The following is a 13850-nucleotide window of genomic DNA, read 5'->3' on the forward strand; positions in this document are numbered from 1 at the left end:
AAATTGAGTTGGTCGAAATGATGCTGGCATCGGTCTACTGACCGGATGCTGGGTCACTCAGCGACCGGACGCTGAAAGGCTGCGTCCGGTCGAGCTGTCAGACTGCACAGTAGGCTAGGGTTGAGCACCGGACGCTGGCTGCGTCCGGTCAAGGTGGGCCGGACGCGTCCGGTCAGAAAAACATGCCTCGGGGAGCTTACTGGAAACGACCGGACGCTGGGGCTTCAGCGTCCGATCAGTTTTGACCGGGGTGTCCGGACAGCGTCATAACCGTTGGAATCTGACGAACAATGTTTGAAGGCGATGACACGTGGCATCTATCGGGCGACCGGACGCTGAGGGCCAGCGTCCGGTCAGTATGATCGGAGCGTCCAGTCAGAGCACGTTTTGCCCAGTGAAGGGGTATAACGGCTCTATTTGATTGGGGCTCTATTTATAGCCCCATGGCCGGCTGTGGCTCACATCTTTGGCCATTTTCATTGACATAGCAACCTTGTGAGCTAAGCCAAAGCCCTCCCACTTATCTACATCATTGATTCATCATCATAGTGAGATTGGGAGTGATCCAAGTGCATTGCTTGAGTGATTGCATCTAGAGGCACTTAGTGATCGTGTTTCGCTGCGGGTTTCGCTTGTTACTCTTGGTGGTTGCCGCCACCTAGACAACTTGGAGCAGCGAGAATCATCGAGCGGAGTTGGTGATTGTCTCCGGCTCCGATCGTGGTGATTGTGAGAGGTTCTTGACCTTTCCCCGGCGGAGCGCCAAAAGGTACTCTAGTGGATTGCTCGTGGTTTGTGTGATCCTCATCTTGTGTTGGTTGTGCGGCACCCTATTGAGGGTTTGGCATGTGAAGCCAATTAGCGCGTGAACCTCCAAGTGAGTGAATCGCCACAACGAGGACTAGCTTGTCGGCAAGCAAGTGAACCTCGGTAAAAATCATTGTGTTCATCATTGATTCCGAGGTGATTGGTCATCATTGTTATTCATCTTCATGATTGATTGGTTTATTCATCTACACGGCGGTATAACCCTCTTGATCACTCTCTTTACTTTACCGCAAACTAGTTGACAAGCTCTTTAGTGTAGCTAGTTGTGAGAGCTTGCATGCTTGGTTGGTGTGGCTCTTTCGTTAGCCTTTGAGAGCACACTAACATAGGGTAGTGTCATTGCTCTTGTGTGAATTGACACTACCTAAACTAGAATTGTGGTAGGTGGCTTGCATTTTGAGTAGGCTAGCGCAACACTTGCTTCGCCTCATAATTGTCTAACCATTTGGTTAAGTGTTGTTGTAGAAATTTTTATTAGGCTATTCACCCCCCCCCTCTAGCCATTAGGACCTTTCAGGAGTGTCCGCCCGTAGAGTGCGGACAGTCCGACGGTGCCACCGGTGCCCTATATAGAAAAGATAGGGTCTCACAAAGTGCACCGGATGCTGGTCATGCAATGACTGGACGCTGGGGTCCTGCGTTTGATCAGTGGCATCAGAGTGCATGCAGGCATCGGTCTTCGACCAGACGCTGGCATTGAAAGTGACCGGACGCTGGCAGGGTGCGTCTGGTTAGGTTGACGTACGGTGACATAGGAGACATAGAAGAAGGACCGGACGCGTCCGGTCGTGACTGGTACCTTATTAGAAACGACCGAACACTAGGGTTGCTGCGTCTGGTCAGTTTGAGTAGCTACGTCCGGTCATCACTTGACTGTTGAGATCAAGTGATTGAGGTTGAATGGAGGCAACACGTGGCGAGCATCCATTGACTGGACGTTGAGGTCCTACATCAGGTCGATACGACCAGAGCGTCCAGTCATCTCGAGTTTTGCCAATTGAAGGGGTAACGGCTAGTTTAGCCCATATGGCTATAAATAGAAGGTGGCCTCGGCCATGGCTAGGGCTGAGCACCTCGGGGGACTTTGTGTCCATGCTTGAGATTACTTGGGAGCCCTTCATCTCATATATGCTTGATAGTGATCATCTGATTGTGTAAGAGAGCGATTCTAGTGTGATTGCATCGTGAGGTTGCATCGAGTGGCACTAGGTGATTGAGTTGTAAGCCGATGGTGCTTGTTACTCTTAGAGGTTGCCACCTCCTAGATGGCTTCGTGGTGGTCTCCGTCGAAGCCCGTAAGAAGCTTGTGCGGTGCTCCGGAGAAGAGCTTTGTGAGGGGCATTGTACTCGCCCCGCGGGAGCCACGAAGAGCAACTCTAGTTGAGCGTGTTATTGAGCTACCCTCACTTTCAGGGTATGTTCTTGTGGTGCTCGACATGGGTGCTTGGCGGGTGATGCCAATTAGTCGCCGAACCACCAAGTGAGCGGTCGACACAACGGGGACTAGCGTGTTGATAAGCACATGAACTTCGGGAGAAAAATCACCGTGTCAATCTTGTTCTTCCCGTTGGTTTGCAATCCCCTTTCGCAAGCTTGTATTTATATTTCATATACATTGTGCTTGTGTAGTTGCTCTTGTAATTAGTTAGCTTGTGTAGCATAGAAGTAGCTCCCTTGCGTGGCTAATTTGATTTTTGTAACCTTGTTAGTCACATTACTTAGTCTATGTAGCTAAGTAATTGCGCTCTCTAATTTGGCATTGGTTGCCTTGTTATTGAGCATTGCTAGTGAGCTTAGGTGGCTTTGTGCTTTTGCTTACTAGCTTATGTAGGAGCTCCCTTGTTGCTTGAAGTACTAGTGGCATAGGTTTGTGTGACCTTGCTTCTAGAATTGGTTAGGTGAGCTCTAGCTATCTCAACACCTTTGTTGCTTAATTAGTATCTTTGGAAGGTGCTAGAGAACATAAATAGAGGGGTGTAGTCTTAGCTAGATCGATAGTTTTAATTCCACACTTGTTTCGGTTAGCCGACGCGATTATTTTTAGAAAGGACTATTCATACCCCCCCTCTAGTCTGCCATCTCGACCCTACACATGGGGATAGAGGCCACACTATACCCGATTTGGCAAGTGTAGGGGGTACGACCCCGAATACCCATGGCAGACCACATGGGCTACGCCCCTAGGGGTAGCCCAGCCCACAAGACAAAGCCTTGCGGGGCACGATTCTGCTCGGTGCCTCCTGTAAGACACTAGAAAGATATCCTAAAGATACTACAAGATCTGTTAGAATATGTATGATCCCAAGATTCCTGTAATATGTTATTACTTTTCGGTTATCTCTCAGATCTAACCGACTTATAACCCTACCCTTGGGCTATATAAGGTGGGTAGGGACCCCCGCCAAACTCACGTAATATCATACGATAGTTAATACAAACCAACAGACCACAGTAGTAAGGTATTATATCATACTGACGGCCTGAACCTGTCTAACTGGTGTGTCTCTGTTGCCTTCTTGTTCTTGATCACACGCTTCTCTACCGATCAATCTACCTTCGTGGGATACCCCTCGGAGGACTACCGGTGATATTCTATCGATAGATGGATGCATATTACGCCAAAATCAGGAAGCTTGAAGGAAAATTTTATGATATCAAGTACCACCACATGGTATGAGATCAAAATTAGCTCACCGACCACCTATCCAAGTTAGGCTCCTCTCGTGTCATGATTCCACCGGGGGTCTTCATTCAAGATCTTTTGGCGCCATCCATTAAGGAAGAGAAGGAAGTTCAGAAAATTTCCCCCGCTGAGCAGCTGGTACTTACGGTACCTTTGTCGGTCGCTGATTAGAGGGAACAGTTCATCAAGTACCTCACCAGCGCCGAAGTACCCACCGACAAGATTGAAACCTAACACCTAATCCATAGAAGCAAGCATTATGTGCTAGTGGACAGCAATTTGATTAGGAAAAGTGCCAAGAAAGGGATACTACAGAAATGCATCACCCAAGAAGATGGAGTGAAACTACTTCTTGAAATTCACTCTGGTTCCTGCGGCAATCGCGCGGCCTCGAGAAACCTGGTCGGCAAAGCTTTCTGAGCTAGTTTTTACTGGCCCACGGCCATCTCCGATGCAGAAGACCTCGTCTGATGTTTGTGAAAGATGCCAAATTTTCGCCAAGCAAATACATGTGCTGGTACAAAAACTGCAGACTATCCCAGTTTCCTGGCCTTTCGCATGCTGGGGACTGGACATGATCAGGACTTTCAAGCTAGCGCCACATGGTTTCCGGTATGTGTAAGTCGCCATTGACAAGTTCTCTAAGTGGATCGAGTACAAACCGCTTATTTCGGCTACTGCTAAGAAGGCAGTCAAGCTCTTTGAAGATATCATCCACAGATTCGGTCTCTCGAATAATATTATCACCAACCTTGGAACTACATTTACTGGCCATCATTTTTTAGACTTCTATGAAGACCGATGCATCTCCATCAAATACGTCTCTGTTGCCCATCCTAGAGCCAATGGTCAGGTTGAACGTGCAAACAACATGATTCTTGATGCCATAAAAAAGAGGCTATATCAGAAAGAAGAAAAGCATTCGAGCAGATGGCTCAAAGGGCTACCAGTTGTGGTCTAGGGACTATGCACTCAAGCTAGTCGTAGCATTGGTGTGTCTCCATATTACTTGGTCTATGGCTCAGAAGCCATACTACCAGTGGATATTGCCTTCCGAGCACCTAGGGTGGAAAATTATGATGAAGAGCAAGCCATAGCTGTTCGGACAGAGGACGTCGATAGGGCCAAGCAGGAACACCTAATCACCTATGTCCGCACAGCCAAATACCTAGAAGGCTTACGGAGGTACTACAATCGCAACATCAAAGGTCATTCATTTGTTGTCGACGACCTCGTTCTCTGTAGAAAGCAAAAAAACCAAAGGGATGCACAAGCTCTTCTCCCCCTAGGAAGGGCCTTACGTTGTTAAGGAGGTTACCCAACCAGGGTCTTATTAGCTATGTGGCACATCGAGCACCTTATACGTTTCTATCCTTGAAATGCTCCAGATATGTATTCTTCACTCCATAATGAATAAAGTTTTGGTCGCCATAATTTGTCTCCATTATTTCTCCATTATGATTTAATCTCCACTTACAGTCGTCGAGCTCTAAGCTACTCTTTAACGAACTCCAATACGAGATTGCCATAACTGCTCCATCATGTTTCTCCATATCTCCAACATGTTATCGCCATAAACACTCTGCCGTGTTTCTCTATATCTTCAAAATGTTTCACCGACCACCAAGCAGCACATGTTCTGTTCTATGCTCCATAGAGAAGACCTAGTCTCAGATCTCTCCCTACACATGCTATGGGCTCTATGCTCTGTGTTATGGGTGGTCGGTTATGGTTCCTTGGTCACACCAGTTCCTCCTATACGTGCACGGGCTCCGCGATCGATGTTATGGACTATGGGCTAGCTAAGGCTAAGAGCTTAGTGAAGAACTAACTGCTCGGACGCCACTTATACTACGTTTATTTTCAAGTTATTTTGCCAACCACCAAGCAGCACATGTGTTTGTTCTGTTCTCTATGGAGAAGACCTAGTCTTTGATCTCTCCCTTCATGTGCTACGGGCTTTGCGCTCTACGTTATGGGTGGTCGGCTGCAGTTCCTTGGTCACGCCTGTTCCTCCTACACGTGCACAGGCTCCGCGCTCGATGTTATGGACTATGGGCTACCTAAGGCCAAAAATTTTAGTAATGAACTAATTGCTCGGACGCTACTTATACTGTGTATAATTGCGTTAGGGTTAATACTATAATGATTTCTTCACCGCAACACTACAAACTGTATAAACTTGCACATGTCAACATTTATACATACACATAAATGTCTGTCTGTGCCCTTGCGTGTTTTTAACTACTCTATTCAGTTATTATAGCATACTCTCCGAGCAGATCACCGAGCTTCATCATCGCCGTCCGTCTCGCCGAACAAGTCAATGTCACTAGCTAGCTTCTTCGCCGCATCCTCCACCTCATCCTCCAGCTGCTAGTGCTTCGCCTTACCCATCCCTCCAGTGAATCTAGCCCCTATCGTCTAAAGGTCAATGGCTGGATAGTGGGATTGGACCACTGCAAGGGCGTGAGTAACGACAGTAACAATGGCATCGCGGTTGAAGCTCTTGAAGTTCTCCCACACCACCTTACACCTCTCGATGATGGTGTTCGAACGCGACAACCTACCGTCAGGCTGAGGAGCCACCTCTAGGTCGACGTAGTCGAGCACCGATTTGACTCCGGCGACTACGGCATCGAACTTGTCCCTTTCGGTCCTGGCCTCATCTACCAGCACATCAAACTATGCCTTGACCCTCTGATGGTAGTCTGTAAGCATTACAAGGTTCCATCAAGCAAGGAAACTACTTCAACAGTAACTCTGACCAGGAAGTACTCAGCTTTTAGCTCCTTGGCCTGTTTGTCTGCTTGCCCTAGCTCCTTTGCCTTCTCCTCTCAAAGTTGCTCGATGGCTTGGCGCAGCTGGGCGAGCTCCGCATCTTGCTCTACAAGCACAACAATCATCACCAAAAATATGGTTGTTCAACAATACAAAGCACATTCGTCAATACGCCATACCTGCTTTCTGCTCGGATACGTTCCTGAGCTGCTCAGACTTCCACTCTAGCTGCTCGGAGATAGTGGCCAGCTGCTTAGACTTGCCACACAGCTGCTCAGACATGGTCGCCAGCTAAAAGCTCTAGTTTGGTTTTGGTTAATTGATGAAACCTTAAGTGCTAACCTAATTTATCAAGATGATTATGAGATAGGTAGCACTACTCCAAGTGATGAAGCAATGGCGGAGATCATGATAATGGTGATGGCATAGTGATGGTCAAATGCTTAAACTTGGAAAAGAAGAAAGAGAAAAACAAAAGGCTCAAGGCAAAGGTATAAAATGTAGGAGCCATTTTGTTTTAGTGATCAAGACACTTAGTGAGTGTGATTACATTTAGGATAGATAGCCGTACTATTAAGAGGAGTGAAACTCGTATCAAAATGTGGTTATCAAAGTGCCACTAGATGCTCTAACTCATTGCATATGCATTTAGAATCTAGTGGATCACTAACACCCTTGAAAATGTTTGTGAAAATATGCTAACACATGTGCACAAGGTGATACACTTGGTGGTTAGCACATTTGAGCAAGGGTGAACAAGATAGAGGAGAAGCCAGCGTCGGTGAAGTGACCGAACACTGGATCTGAATGCACCAGACGCTGACTACCTGTGTCTGGTCATGCTGACCTGGCGGTACAGTAGCTAGGGTATACCATCGGACGCTTACTGTAGTCAAGGACCTGTGTCCGGTCAAGGAAAAATGGTTTTGGACCCTTACTGTACTTGACCGGATGCTGAAGCTCCAGCGTCCGGTCAGTAATACTGGAGCATCTGGTCGGCACTTAGTCATTGTGATCTAACAGTTCAGTTTTAACTCAGAATGACACGTGGCATAAATCAGTGGATCGGACGCTGAGTCCAGGGTCCGGTCAGTCTGACTGGAGCGTCTGGTCAGAGCGTGTTTTGCCCAGTGAAGGGGTATAACGGCTCTATTTGATGGGGGCTTCTATTTAAAGCCCCTTGGCCGGCTAAAGCTCTAACTCTTGCACATTTTCATTGACATAGCAACCTTATGAGCTTAGCCAAAGTCCTCCCACTCATCTTCATCATTGATTCATCATCTTTGTGAAATTGGGAGAGAATCTAAGTGTATTGCTTGAGTGATTGCATCTAGAGGCACCTGGTATTCGTGTTGTGCTGTGGATTTCACTTGTTACTCTTGGTGGTTACCACCACCTAGACGGCTTGGTGTAGCAGTGGAGGATCGGCACGAGTTGGTGATTGTTCGTGGGCATCTCTGGTGATTGTGAGGGGAGTTGTACCTTCCCCGTCAGAGCGTCGAAAGGTAACTCTAGTAAATTGCTCGTGTCATTGAGTTACCTCACTTGTGGGTTGGTTCTTGCGGTGTCCTATCATGTGGATGAGGTTTGTGAAACACCTCTTAGCCGCCAAACCATCAAGTGTTGGTCGACACAACGGGGACATAGCGTGTTGGCAAGCACGTGAACCTTGGGAGAAAATCGATTGTCTCTTGTCTTTGGCATTCTCCCGGTGATTGGCTATATATTCATCTTGTGATTGGTTCATCCCCTACACATCGGTATAATCATCCTACTCACTTATTTACATTCTTACAAACTAGTTGATACAAGCTCTTTAGTGTAATTAGAATTGAGAGCTTGCTTTATTAATTACATTCATCTAGTTGAGCTCTTTAGAGTAGCAAGGTTGAGAGCTCTTAGTGAGTAATTACATAGCAAGTTTGTGTGCCTAAGTAATCATTGCAACTAGAATTATTAGATAGGTGGCTTGCAACCCTTGTAGAGCTAGAGCAAGTATGCCTTACGCTATTTGTCATACTAATCAAATTACTCTAGTTGATTTGTAGATTTTTAAATAGGCTATTCACCCCCCCTCTAGCCATATTAGGACCTTTCAAGTGGTATCAGAGCCATGGTCACCGTTTGATTGAAGGCTTTACAACCTCAGTGTCAAATTATGGCTCAAGTTATGTTCAACCATGTAGGGGGCAAACCACCATTGTTTGATGGCACATGCTATGATTATTGGAAGAGAAAGATGAGGATATATCTTGGTTCAATCAATGATCAAGTATGGGAAGTGACCGAGAATGATTATGCTATCATTGATCCCGACAATCCCACCACCCAAGACAAGACTAACAAGCAATGCAACATAATGGCTCTCAACACCGTATACAATGCCATTGATTCCAAGGTGTTTGAGCAAATCAAGGATTGTGAAAGAGCTAATGAGGTGTGGACAAGATTGGAGGAAACTTATGAGGGCACACCAGAGGTGAAGAGTGCCAAGTTGTATATTCTCAAGGACAAGTTGACAAGCTTCAAGATGAAAGATGATGAGAGCATTCCGGAGATGTTCCATCGATTACAAGTAATTGTCAATGACTTGAAGGCTTTGGGAGAAAAGATCAGGAATGATGATGTCTCTCACTGGTTCTTGATGTGCCTACCTCCAAGGTTTGAAATGTTGAGATTGCTCATCATTAGAGGAGGATTGAAGTAGACCGCCCCTAACTAAGTACTAGGTGATGTCATGACACAAATGACATACCGTATGGAAAGGGAGAGGGATGACAAGGAAGACAAGAAGGAAGAAGAAGACAAGAAGAAGAAAAGCATAGCATTCAAGGCTAGCTCCTCATCATACAAGAACAAGGGCAAGTCCAAGAAAGAATCAAGTGATGATGAGGATCTTAGTGATATTGATGATGAAGCTATGGCTCTCTTTGTTCGCAAGATGGGCAAGTTCATGAAGAAGAAGGGCTATGGTGCAAGAAAGAGAAGAGATCACACTAAGAGCAAAGAGTATGTGAGAAGATGCTACAATTGCAAAAGCCCTAATCATATAGTAGTAAATTATTCATACAATAGTGACAATGATAAGGATGAGAAGAAGAAGCACAACAAGGATAAGAAAAAAAGAAGGAGAAGAAGGAAAAGAAGATGACCTTCCAAAAGAAGAAGAAAGGTAAAGGCTATGTGGTCACATGGGATAGTGATGGCTCTTTGGATGATGATAGCTCTAGTGATGATGACAAGAAACATCTCAAGAGAGCATTAGCAAGCATCGCCATCAATAAGAAGCTATCCATCTTCGACACTCTATCAACATGCCTCATGGCAAAGCCTACTAAGGTAAAATATGATGAGAATGATGATGAATGTGAAAGTGATTCTTGTAGGGATGATGATGACGATGATGAGGAGTACACCAAGGAGGAGCTCTTGGACATATGTGAGCAAGTGCATGCTTGCAATGAAATGAAGATAAAGGAGTGCAAAGAATTGCGCAAGAAACTAAAATCTCTTGAGCAATCCTTTGATGAGCTCAATGCCACTCATGAGAGGCTAATGGAAGCCCATGAGAAGCTTGGCAAAACTCACTCTAAGCTTGAAAAGGCTCACTCCTCTCTTATTGAGCAAGTCAAAGTGGAGGAAGCCAAGAAGGAGCAAGTGATCATAACATGTGATATGGGACTAACATGTAATCTTATTGATGAATCTTTTCATGAACCCATTATTGTTGCTCCTACTAACACTTCTTGTAGCATTACTACTTCCACTTCACCCTTGAGTGATGGTCTCACTTGTGATGCCTCACTTATGGTGGAAAATGAAACCCTCAAGAAGGAGGTGAATGAGCTCACTCGTGCCTTAGGTAATGCCTATGGTGGAGAAGCCCACTTGCTAAAGTACTTGGGTAGCCAAAGATTTTCTCTCAACAAAGAGGGATTAGGCTATACCCCCAAGAAAGGCAAGGTAGCCTTTGTCACTCCCAAAGCTAGCTTTGTGAAGTACAATGGTCGGTTTTGCAATAGATGCAAGCAAGTTGGGCATATAGAGCAAAATTGCAAGACTAACAAGAACAAGCTACCTAATGTATCCTCAATCAAATTTGATTCTTGTTACATGCTTTATAAGGGTGCCAATGGTGTGAAGGCTAAGTTCATTGGTACACCAATTATGGGCCCAAAGAAGAAGGCCATTTGGGTACCAAAGTCCTTGGTGACTAACCTATAAGGACCCAAGAAAGTTTGGGTACCTAAAAAGAATTGATCTTCTTTTATAGGTGAATTATAAAGCCAGAGGAAGGCATTGGGGGCTTGATAGTGGGTGCACACAACACATGACCGATGATTCAAGAATATTCAATTCAATCAATGAAAGCAAGAGCAATGGGATTGATAGTATCACATTTGGTGATAATGGCAAAGACAAGGTCAAAGGGCTTGGTAAGATTGCAATATCCAATGATTTGAGCATTTCTAATGTGCTACTAGTAGAGAGCTTGAACTTCAACCTATTATCGGTAGCTCAATTATGTGATCTTCGTTTTAAGTGCATATTTGGTGTGGATGATGTAGAGATCATAAGTGTAGATGGCTCAAACTTGATATTCAAAGAATTTAGATATGAGAATCTATACTTAGTTGATTTCAATGCTAGGGAAGCTCAATTGTCAACATGTTTGATCACTAAGTCTAGCATAGGTTGGTTATGGCATAGAAGGCTTGGTCATGTTAGAATGAAATAATTGAATAAGTTGATTAAGCATGACTTAGTTAGAGGCTTGAAAGATGTCACTTTTGAGAAAGATAAGCTATGTAGTGCATGTTAAGCCAGAAAGCAAGTTGGTAACACACATCCTAAGAAGAGTATGATGAGCACATCTAAGGCATTTGAGTTAATGTACATGGACTTGTTTGGACCAACCACATACACTAGCATTGGAGGAAATAAATATGGATTTATGATTGTGGATGATTTCACTAGATACACATGGGTGTTCTTTCTTGTTGACAAGAGTGATGTGTTTGCAACATTCAAATCATTTGTCAAGGACATTCACAATGAGTTTGAAACAACCATCAAGAAAGTAAGAAGTGACAATGGTAGTGAATTCAAGAACACTAGAATTGATGAGTTATGTGATAAATTTGGAATTAGACATCAATTCTCGGTCAAGTATACTCCTCAATCAAATGGGCTAGTTGAAAGAAAGAATAGAACCTTGATTGATATAGCAAGATCAATGTTGAGTGAGTACAATGTGAGTCATTCATTTTGGGCTAAAGCAATCAACACGGCTTGCTACTATAGCAACCGAATCTATTGTCACCCCATGATGAAAAAGACACCTTATGAGCTATTGAATGGAAGAAAGCCCAACATAGCATACTTTTGGGTTTTTTATTGTAGATGCTATATATTGAAGAAAGGCACTATATTAAGCAAGTTTGAAAAGAAATGTGATGAAGGTTTCTTGCTTGGTTACTCCACTACTAGCAAAGCTTATAGAGTTTGGAATTTGGCTAGTGGTACTCTTGAGGAGGTTCATGATGTGGAGTTTGATGAAACAAATGGTTCCCAAGAGGAAGATGAAAATCTAGATGATGTAAGAGGCACTCAATTGGTCAATGCAATGAAAAACATGGACATTGGTGAGTTAAGGCCTAGAGAGGTGATTGATATTGAAGATGACAAGAATCAAGTGCTCTCTAACTCAAATGTGTAAGCTAGTGGTTCTCATGATTAAATCCAAGCAAGCACTAGTGATGGCAATGTACAAGATCAACAAATGGCTAGTTCATCATCTCAACCAAGTGATCAATCAAATGCTAGTAATCAAGTGCAAGTGCTTCAACCAACTAATATTACAAGAGATCATCCATTGGACACTATCATTGGTGATATTTCAAGAGGTGTGCAAACTAGATCAAAATTTGCTTCATTTTGTGAGTATTTCTCATTTTTATCATCCATTAAACCTAAGAAGATAGATGAAGCTTTGAGGAATGTTGATTGGGTCAATGCTATGCATGAAGAGCTAAACAACTTCATAAGAAATCAAGTATGAGAGTTAATTGAGAGGCCTAAGGATCATAATATGATTGGAACCAAGTGGGTCTTTCGGAACAAGCAAGATCAAGATGAGATAATAATATGGAACAAAGCAAGATTAGTGGCTCAAGGTTATACTCAAATTGAAGGTCTTGACTTTAGAGAAACATATGCCCCGGTTGCAAGATTAGAAGCAATTAGGATCTTGTTAGCCTATGCTTGTGCCCACAACATCAAGTTGTACCAAATGGATGTGAAAAGTGCATTTCTAAATGGGTACATCAATAAGCTTGTGTATGTTGAGCAACCTCCCAGTTTTGAAGATGAAAAGAAACACAACCATGTTTACAAGTTGAGAAAGGCTTTATATGGATTGAAGCAAGCACCTAGAGTATGGTGTGAGAGATTGAGGGATTTCCTATTCTCTAAGGGATTCAAGATGGGAAAGGTTGACACCACTCTCTTCACCAAGAAGCTTAAAAATGACTTGTTTGTGATGCAAATCTATGTTGATGATATTATCTTTGGATCAACAAATCAAGAATTTTGTGAGGAGTTTGGCAAAATGATGGCTAATGAGTTTGAAATGTCTATGATTGGAGAGCTTAACTACTTCCTTGGTCTTCAAATCAAGCAAATAAAGTATGACACATTTGTGAGTCAAGGCAAGTATATCAAGGACATGCTCAAGAAGTTTGGAATGGGTAATGCTAAAGCTATTAGTACACCAATGGGGACAAGTGGAAGCTTGGATAGTGATGCTAGTGGCAACATGGTGGATCAAAAGATGTATCGGTCTATGATTGAAAGTCTACTCTATGTGACCGCATCAAGGTCGGATGTGATGTTTAGTGTATACATGTGTGCTAGATTTCAAGCCTCACTAAGAGAAAGTTATTTGAAGGCAACTAAGAGAATATTGAGGTACTTGAAGCATACACAACATGTTGGATTATGGTATCCCAAAGGAGCAAGATTTGAGTTGATTGGATATTCGGATTCCGATTATGCGGGATGCAAAGTTGAGAGAAAGAGCACATCGGGCACATGTCAACTATTGGGAAGATCACTTGTATCTTGGTCATCAAAGAAGCAAAATAGTGTAGCACTTTCAACCGCCGAAGCGGAGTACATCTTGGTCGGTAGTTGTTGTGCTCAATTACTTTCGATGAAGGCTACCTTGAGTGACTTTGGAATCAAGTTCAAGCAAGTGCCATTGCTATGTGACAATGAAAGTGCCGTAAAGCTCATAAACAACCCGGTTCAACACTCAAGAACAAAGCATATTGATGTCCGCCATCATTTCATAAGAGATCACCAACAAAAAGGGGACATTTGCATAGAGAGTGTGGGCACCGAAGATCAACTTGCCGACATATTTACCAAGCCACTTGATGAGAAGAGGTTTTGCAAGTTAAGGAATGAATTGAACATACTTGACTTCTCCAATATGTGTTGATGCACCCCCACTATATGACATGCTTCTCCTTCGAGCAAAGCAAGGTAAAGTTGA

This window comes from Miscanthus floridulus, chromosome 6, assembly GCF_019320115.1.
Source record: "Miscanthus floridulus cultivar M001 chromosome 6, ASM1932011v1, whole genome shotgun sequence".
Lineage (NCBI taxonomy): Eukaryota > Viridiplantae > Streptophyta > Magnoliopsida > Poales > Poaceae > Miscanthus > Miscanthus floridulus.